Here is an 8,946-nt window from a genome sequence, read left to right as displayed (position 1 = left end):
TAGGGAGTGGATGTTAGTACGGCCGGTTGTCGAATGGGTCTATAGGTGCCCGTAGACCGTTGTCGGAAAGCATCACTCAAGGTGATAACCATGAACTCGAGTCCGACAGTGCGTTGGAGCTTTCCATCGACTTACGACGAGAGGAATTGGGTCCCTATAATGGGGGCACCTTGGGGGCCTCAGACCGGTGAGAACAGTTAGAACCACCTTGACTATGCACCTTTCTGCAGGAAACCCCTACCTCGTGATTCGCTCGTGACTGTTCGTGGATGAGTGAATTGTTTGTGTAAATGCTTATGTGCAATTGTTTGTGCATTAATAAATAACCTCGTGATAAGGTCTAAGAATAAATCCCCATGCATGAAAATACCATGACATGAGAGGAAAGACCATGTGCGAAAATATAATAAAAGTGAGGAGCATGTGCATCATTACCAATAAGACATCATGCAACCTCATAAACCATGCATTTTAGGTTCACCAATACCTCTTGACATGAGTAAAAGAGACCCATAATTATCGAGATTCTCCGTTGAGGAGAGATCATAAGTCAAGGAGGGTAGTAACACTCTGTTTTAAAAAAGCAGCGCCTTAAAAATGGAGGGTTATCAAGCTCATGTCAAGAGCGTATTCATTCCATAAATTAATTAAGATTAAATATTCATTTTTAGAAAGTGGCTGGTCATCTCTCTGTCCTCACACGCGCGCAGAAAATCAAGAAGATGGAAGCGCTGGAGGACCAAAATAAGAAGCTTACAGCCGAGCTCTCGCAGCTCAAAGAACAAATGGCGCAAATGATGGAGCTCATGCGTCATCATAATGTACATGGGTCTCACCACAGTGACCATGAGTCCCATCATCATGAGGAGGAGGAGCACGAGGAAGAACCTCCACGAGCTGTACCCCTTGGGGCGGGGATCATGATTAAAGAGCCCGAAGTTTCAAAGGAACAATTCCACGCCCTAGAGGATCGGCTAAGGGCTATGGAGGGGCATGACTTCGATATTAAAGATGCCGCCGACATGTGTTTAGTGAGGGACATCCAATTCCCTCCTAAATTTAAAGTGCCGGATTTCCCAAAGTACGTGGGATCGACTTGCCCTAAAAGTCATCTCACCATGTACTGTCGCAAAATGGCTGCATATGCCACAAATGAAAAGCTCTTGATCCATTGCTTCCAAGAGAGCTTAGCCGATACTGCGCTCAATTGGTATATGCAGCTAGATGGAAATCTAGTACATACATGGAGGCAGTTGGCCGACGCCTTTCTCAAGCGCTATAAATACAACATCGACCTAACACCCGATAGGTCAGATCTTCAAGCCTTGAGTAAGAAAAATGATGAATCTTTCAAGGCGTACGCCCAACGATGGAGGGAGTTGGCGGCACAGATAGAGCCCCCGCTATCGGATAAGGAGACGGTGTCCTTATTCATCAACTCGTTGACTGGTCCCTATTACGATAAAATGATAGGGAACACAACGACACTCTTCTCGGACATCATCACCATTGGGGAGAGAGTGGAACAAGGACTTAAAAGTGGGAAGCTGGCTAAGCCTTCCCAATCATATGAAACTAAGAAGACCTTCGGAAAGAAGAAAGAGGGAGGAGTCAATGCTATAACCATACCCTCGGCTACTTCCACTTCGAAGTCGGGAAGATCGCAATTCACCCCTGTGAAGAAGTTTGATAAACTTCCGACCACTTATAGCGATCTCCTGCCGAAGCTAGTAGAAGCCAAACTTCTAGCTCATGTTCCACCAAGGAAGATCGACCCACCTTACCCCGATTGGTACAAGCCACAAGACAAATGTTTATACCATTCGGGGGCACCAGGGCATTCAACAGAGAACTGCCTAGCTCTCAAACACAAGGTCCAAAGCCTTATTGATGCTGGGTGGGTCACTTTCAATTCGACAGCGCCCGACGTGAGCAAGAACCCTCTGCCAAAGCAAGAGTAGAGAGAAGGGCAAGCCACGATAGGGCCCCTCCTTAATTTTCTTTTTGGGACTCATGATCAGTACCCGAGATCATGAGGACCTTTCATATAAATAAGGGTTTTGTACATTTTACATATATCAATAAAGAGGCATTTTTCACACATCACTCTCTCTTTTGTTCTTTTCTCTCTTTCCTCATTAACATTAATAATTCTAAACCTAAACAGAACCAATAAAATAATTATGTCTGTAATTGTTCGCTCTGACCGGGATCCGAAAGTTGAGGATGAATGGGTTGAGTTGGACAGTGATGAGGAGGCCATCTCTCCGGATCTGCAAAGACTGCTAAATCAAGAAGCTCATCTACTCCAACCGTATCAAGAGAAATTGGAGAATGTGAATTTGGGGGCCAGGCCGAGAGATAAAAAAGGTCAACATTGGGACCCATATCAGTGATGAAATAAAGACTAATGTTTCCGCTATGATTATAATAAAATCATTCTTTCTCATTGCTTCTTTTCTTGCTTATAATAAAATTCTAAACCACATTATTTTTAACCCTGTTTGAATAAACATGAATGAGGTTAAAATCATCTTAATAATAATAAACCCACATCATTTTTATGTGGAAGTGTGTGTGACAACTTGGAGCACCTTCCCTTGGCCTTGACAAGTGCCATCATGGGTAAAAAGAAATCTTTCAAAATAAAAGAAGCTCGGCAGGAAACTCAAAAAGGGGACTGCGCAAAAATAAAAGACCCGCTAGGAATCCCACAAAAGGGTGACCTAGGCAAAAATTAGGGTTACAAAATAATGAACAAAAACAAAAGTCCGCTAAAACGCCACAAAAGGGTGTTTTAGGCAAAAATAAGGACAATCAAAAAACAAAATAAATCCATGATGGTACCATGAACCGAATTCAAAAGAAAGGTTCAAGGGAAGCTATCTAAGTTGTCAAATCACAACGTCAATAAACAAAGATTTTTTTAACTTCATAAGTGTTTAATCAAACAAGCCTAAACACATAAGCCTACCTCGGCTAACCATTCTTACAAAAACCATTTTTGAAAAATAAATCCCCTCTAAAACACAAACTTCAGAACAAAAATATCTTTCTTTTCTTTTCTCTCTTGTCCCAAAAGATTTTAGGATAATCTAGTGGAAGCACGGAGAAATAAATCATCACTGATAATGGATCTAATCTGAACAACAAAATGGTGGAAGAACTGTGCCAAGAATTCAAGATCCAACACCATAACTCTTCCCCATATCGGCCAAAGATGAATGGGGCAGTCGAGGCAACCAATAAGAACATCAAGAAAATAGTGCAAAAGATGGTTGTCTCATTTAAAGACTGGCACGAGATGTTACCCTTCACTTTCCATGGTTATAGGACTTCTGTACGCACATCTACAAGAGCTACTCCATTCTCCCTCGTCTATGGGATGGAGGCAGTGCTACCCGTCGAAGTCGAAATACCTTCCCTAAGGGTAATCATGGAAGCAAAACTTTCTGAAGCAGAATGGGTTCAAAGCCGGTATGACCAGTTGAACCTCATTGAAGAAAAACGGCTGAACGCCATATGCCATGGTCAAGCCTATCAGAGGAAGATCAAAAAGGCTTTTGACAAGAAAGTCCACCCTCGAGTCTACCATGAGGGAGAGTTGGTAATGAAGAAATTGCTACCAACTCAAAAGGACAAAATCGGAAAGTGGGCCCCAAATTACTAAGGACCATAAGTGATAAAACGAGCCTTCTCAGGAGGAGCATTAACCCTCACAGACATGGATGGAGAAGAACTTCGATACCCAGTCAATGCTGACGTGGTAAAGAAGTATTATGCTTGAAGACGTTGCTTGCATAAGCCCGCTAGGATGAAAACCCAAAAAGGGCGTCCTAGGCAAAAATTAGGGAAAAATAAAAGCCCGCCAGTACAAGGGTACTAGGCAAAACAAAGGCGAATCTATCCCCGCTAGGATACGTCCTAGACAAAAATTAGGGGCAAAAGAATAAGATACAAAAACAAAGCAAGCAACGATCACTTGAATCGAAAACCAAAAGGCGGCTCAAGTGATTATCTTCTAGAAGCAAGCGTCTTGCAGCATCTACACTCCTGGCTCAGGCATCTCACCCGAAGCAACTAGGGGAATGTAAAGAGCAACAATTACAGATATAATTGTTAAGCCCAATGTATATAGCCTACCCAGGCCAGCCATTCTTCAGAAATTTCCTTCTGTATATCTTTCTGTAAAAACACTTGTGAATATTAATAAAATATCTATTCATTTCTTTTCTCTCTTGACCATGTGATTATGCCTCTAAATTGGTATTTCTAAAAATTGTATGAAATTCCTTAATAATCGGTCAATAAAGAAAATTGAAGGGGTTCCTATAAAATCCATAATCTCCTGCATAAAAGGCTCACAAAAATATTCCCTCACGTCGATGACAGAAATTCCTCCAAGAAAAGGAGGATAGGGAGAGCCATTCATTTTTCTAAAAACATTAAATAATAAAACTTGCATTTGTGCATCACACACATTAGTTGCACATTCAAAGACCTTATCATGAGGCAATTGCATAAAATAGAAAATAGGAAAAATTGCTTGTGTATGGCAGCGGTCAACAGAAAAGGCCGCAAATCAACAGAAAAGGCAAAAATACAGAAAAAGCCAAAAAAAAAATGACAAAAAGGCAAAAAATACAGAAAAAGCCAAAAACGACAAAAAAGAGGCAAAAGATTTAGAAAATAAATCGCCTCGTGCGGAATAACTGAGCCTGGAGAGGCTTGCCGAAACAATACTCCCACAGAATAATTGAGCCTGGAGAGGCTTGCCGAAATAATACTCATACGGAATAACTGAGCCTGGAGAGGCTTGCCGAAACAATACTCCCACAGAATAATTGAGCCTGGAGAGGCTTGCCGAAATAATACTCATACAAAATAACTGAGCCTGGAGAGGCTTGCCGAAACAATACTCCCACAGAATAATTGAGCCTGGGGAGGCTTGCCGAAATAATACTCATACAAAATAATTGAGCCTGGAGAGGCTCACCGAAATAATACTCGACAAATTGTACAGAATAATTGAGCCTGGAGAGGCTCGCCGAAATAATACTCCCCAGAGATATCTCAGCTTCCACTCATGGGCCAAATTCCCCAGTAAAAGCTATCAAACCAAGATCAGCAAGATTCCCCAAGGAGGGCTTGATCGTCTAAACAGAATATCCAAGTCGAAAGGACTATGACCTCCTCAGTGGAGGATAGCTTTCCAACTCAAGCGATGAGTGAAGCTAAGCCTGAAGAGGCTTTCTAAATAATACTCTGGGATATATAAACTTCAAATCCCCAGTCGCCTATTAAGAGGCATCCCTACAAAAAAGAGAAAAATCAAAAGATCAATAATCATTCCCCAAGTGGAATCCGGCTCTTAGCCAAACATCAAGCGTCAAGATGATCTGCCTAACAGAAGAGGCTAATCACAATCAATGACAAAATCCCCCAGCGGATAATAGCCTACACAGAGGCAACAAAATCAGAAAATCAAAAGAGTCACCCGAATAAGGATAACCGGGATACTCCACCAACGTCGAAAGGACGTCAGCCAATCATAAGGCACCGCTCATCTCAGAAAGAGCATCTTCGTGTCTACACCCCAGGGAAACAGAAATTCCTCAATGGGCACCAACTATGCAAAGGAAAGTTGGGACACAAGAACCTATGAGTAACTGCACATCCCCTAGACGGATCCCTGCGTTATCCAGCCCTCAGCGGCACCAAAATCAAAATCAAACCGTCGAAGCAGCATCGTGGACTGTGGAGACAAAATCATCTCAAAGCCTAAGAGGCAATACTCAGCTACCCAGTTGTCGAGAGCACCGAGGTATGCACAAGCCTGGAGAGGCGGTACTCAGCTACCCAGTTGTCGAGAGCACCGAGGTATGCACAAGCCTGGAGAGGCGGTACTCAGCTACCCAGTTGTCGAGAGCACCGAGGTATGCACAAGCCTGGAGAGGCGCTACTCAGCTACCTAGTTGTCGAGAGCACCGAGGTATGCACAAGCCTAAGAGGCAATACTCAGCTACCCAGTTGTCGAGAGCACCGAGGTATGCACAAGCCTGGAGAGGCGGTACTCAGCTACCCAGTTGTCGAGAGCACCGAGGTATGCACAAGCCTGGAGAGGCGCTACTCAGCTACCCAGTTGTTGAGAGCACCGAGGTATGCACAAGCCTGGAGAGGCGGTACTCAGCTACCCAGTTGTCGAGAGCACCGAGGTATGCACAAGCCTGGAGAGGCGGTACTCAGCTACCCAGTTGTCGAGAGCACCGAGGTATGCAATGAGCCTGGAGAGGCGACGACTAATACTCAACCAGGAGAGGCTACTCAACAATTTTCCACCGGAAGACACTACAAGTCGGAAGGATGGCTTATTCCCCGGACAATTGGGTCAACTCCTTTACTTGTCAATCGATACACCAAAAAGACCGTTTGACTAAGTAAAGGGGGGGCAGCTGTAGACCCCTAAAATTGTCCGGGTCGGAAATAAGACTCGAAGACTCTCGAAGATCAAAGGAAAGTCAGCCAAAGGGACTCTTAGAAGACCGTGGGATGACAATCTGTAGGTTTAGAAGTCTTAGAGTAGCAAAAAATAAGAAAGTGGAGGGAATGAAGCCCAATACGGCCTCCCAAAAGTTTAGTACGGCCGTATTGAACATTTTAAACTACAATACGGCCGCACTGAACTCAATACGGCCGTATTGAAGTTTCTGAACTTCAATACGGCTGCACTGAACTCAATACGGCTGCACTGAACTTCAATACGGCTGCACTGAACTCAATACGGCCGTATTGAGGTTTTTTGAACTTCAATACGGCCGTACTGAATTCAATACGGTCGTATTGTAGTTCAAAACTTCAATACGGACCGTATTGACCCCCAGAGGCCGTATTGCGCCTCATCCCTATAAATATTACGTCAATTGGACGTCATTCTACACTTTTACACTGAGTTTTAACCCTCTTCTTGAGTATTCTGGGTTTTTTTGAGCAGTGCTCTGCCTAGAAATCACTCGGAGAGTTGATCCGACAAAGTTCTCGAGTTCTGAGCTTTTTGCTTGAGTCTCGAACTGAGTCGAAGGGAAATCCTCCGGATTTCCATAGTTAAAATTTTCTAGGAGGGAGCGAGCGGGCTTGTAGAGCGAGGGAATGCCAAAAAGCTTCCCAGTTTTACTTGAATATAAAAGCACGCTTCAAAGGTTTCTTCTTAAGTCCTTCCTTTTACTGCTTTCTGTGTGTATATTTAACTGTCATCATGTAGATAGTTAAGTTATAATTGTTTAGAATAAATAGGGGTAATTTAGTAATTTCGCACTATTATTTTTAGAAATAATCTGTCATAGGGAACCCGAAAGGGGCGCTGTGGGGTGCTAACACCTTCCCCACGCGTAATCGACTCCCTTACCCGACTCTGGTTGTCATGGCCGAAGTCGATTTTTGAATCGATTGCCTTAAACTTCTTTTTCCAATGTTTTGAGTAAAACATTGGTGGCGACTCCATGAACCCTTCCTTTTTATGAAAACCGCTAATCCATGGAGGGTCCTGCTTGGGATTAACATGGATTGGTGAGCCTTTTAATAAAATTGCTCGTTTGACAAGGTCTCAGTTTGAGAATAAGTCATTCTAGCAATCCATATTTTTAAACAAATAAAAGAGTCCAACCATCCTTCGCGAATGCCGAAAGCCCGTTTCGGGCCGGTGGCGACACTAACCATAGACCTAGTTAGAGGCCTAATGGTCTTCATGTGTGAGCATCCTTGGATTACCCTTCACCCTTCTTGGTCTTACTTCTTCCAAAGGGATCCTTGGGGATTAGATTTCCATCAATTTCTCTCTCAAAAGTGAAAGAGTTTTCTCAATTCCAAAATGCCCCATGAGCCCACCCTCATGGCTCTCCTTAACCAAGAGTTTCCTAATAGATCCTTGGGGTATACAAAGTTTGTTTTCTTTAAAAAGATACCCCTCAGAAATATAGTACCCTTGAGAAGGTTTTTGAATACATAAAGAATAAAAGTTAGCAAAATCAAGATCTTTCTCATACAACTCCTTGATGTCATCAAACCCTAATATTTGAGAACCCAGGGTGTTCAATAAAACATGTCTTCTTGACAAAGCATCAGCTACTACATTTGTAGAGCCCTTTTTATATTTGATCACATAAGGAAATTTCTCAAGGTACTCAACCCATTTTGCATGCCTTTTATTTAATTTATGTTGACCCTTCAAGTATTTAAGTGATTCATGATCACCATGGATAACAAATTCCTTGGTCACAAGGTAATGTTCCCAAGTTTGAAGGGCACGAACTAAAGCATATAACTCCTTGTCATAGGTAGGGTAGTTCAAGGCAGCCCCATGAAGTTTTTCACTGAAATAAGCTATGGAGTGACCACCTTGTAACAACACAGCTCCTATGCCAAGACCTGAAGCATCACATTCTAGCTCAAAAGTTTTAGAAAAATCAGGCAAAGCTAGAACGGGTGCTTGAGTAAGTTTATGTTTAAGTTCTTGAAAAGCTAAATTATGTTTTTCCTTCCATTCAAAGGCCACATCCTTCTTCACCAACTCATTGAGAGGTGAAGCTAATGTAGAGAAGTTAGGAACAAATCTTCTATAAAAGCTTTCCAAACCATGGAAGCTCCTAACTTCACTAACATTAGTAGGAATAGGCCATTCTTGGATGGCTTTGATTTTTGCGGGGTCCACATGAACCCCATTTTTGCTTACCACAAATCCTAAGAAAATAACATTATCTGCACAAAAAGTGCACTTGTCTACATTAGCAAACAAGTGATTGTCTCTAAGAACAAGTAAAACTTGTCTTAGGTGACCCACATGATCACTTAGACTCTTGCTATATATTAAAATATCATCAAAATAAACAACTACAAACCTACCAATGCAATCCCTAAGGGTATGATTCATTAGCCTCATGAATGTGCTAGGTG

Source organism: Cajanus cajan, chromosome 1 (assembly GCF_000230855.2).
Source record: "Cajanus cajan strain Asha chromosome 1, NIPB_CcT2T_4, whole genome shotgun sequence".
In the NCBI taxonomy this organism is placed as follows: Eukaryota; Viridiplantae; Streptophyta; class Magnoliopsida; order Fabales; family Fabaceae; genus Cajanus; species Cajanus cajan.
Note: the sequence above shows the minus strand (reverse complement) of the source record.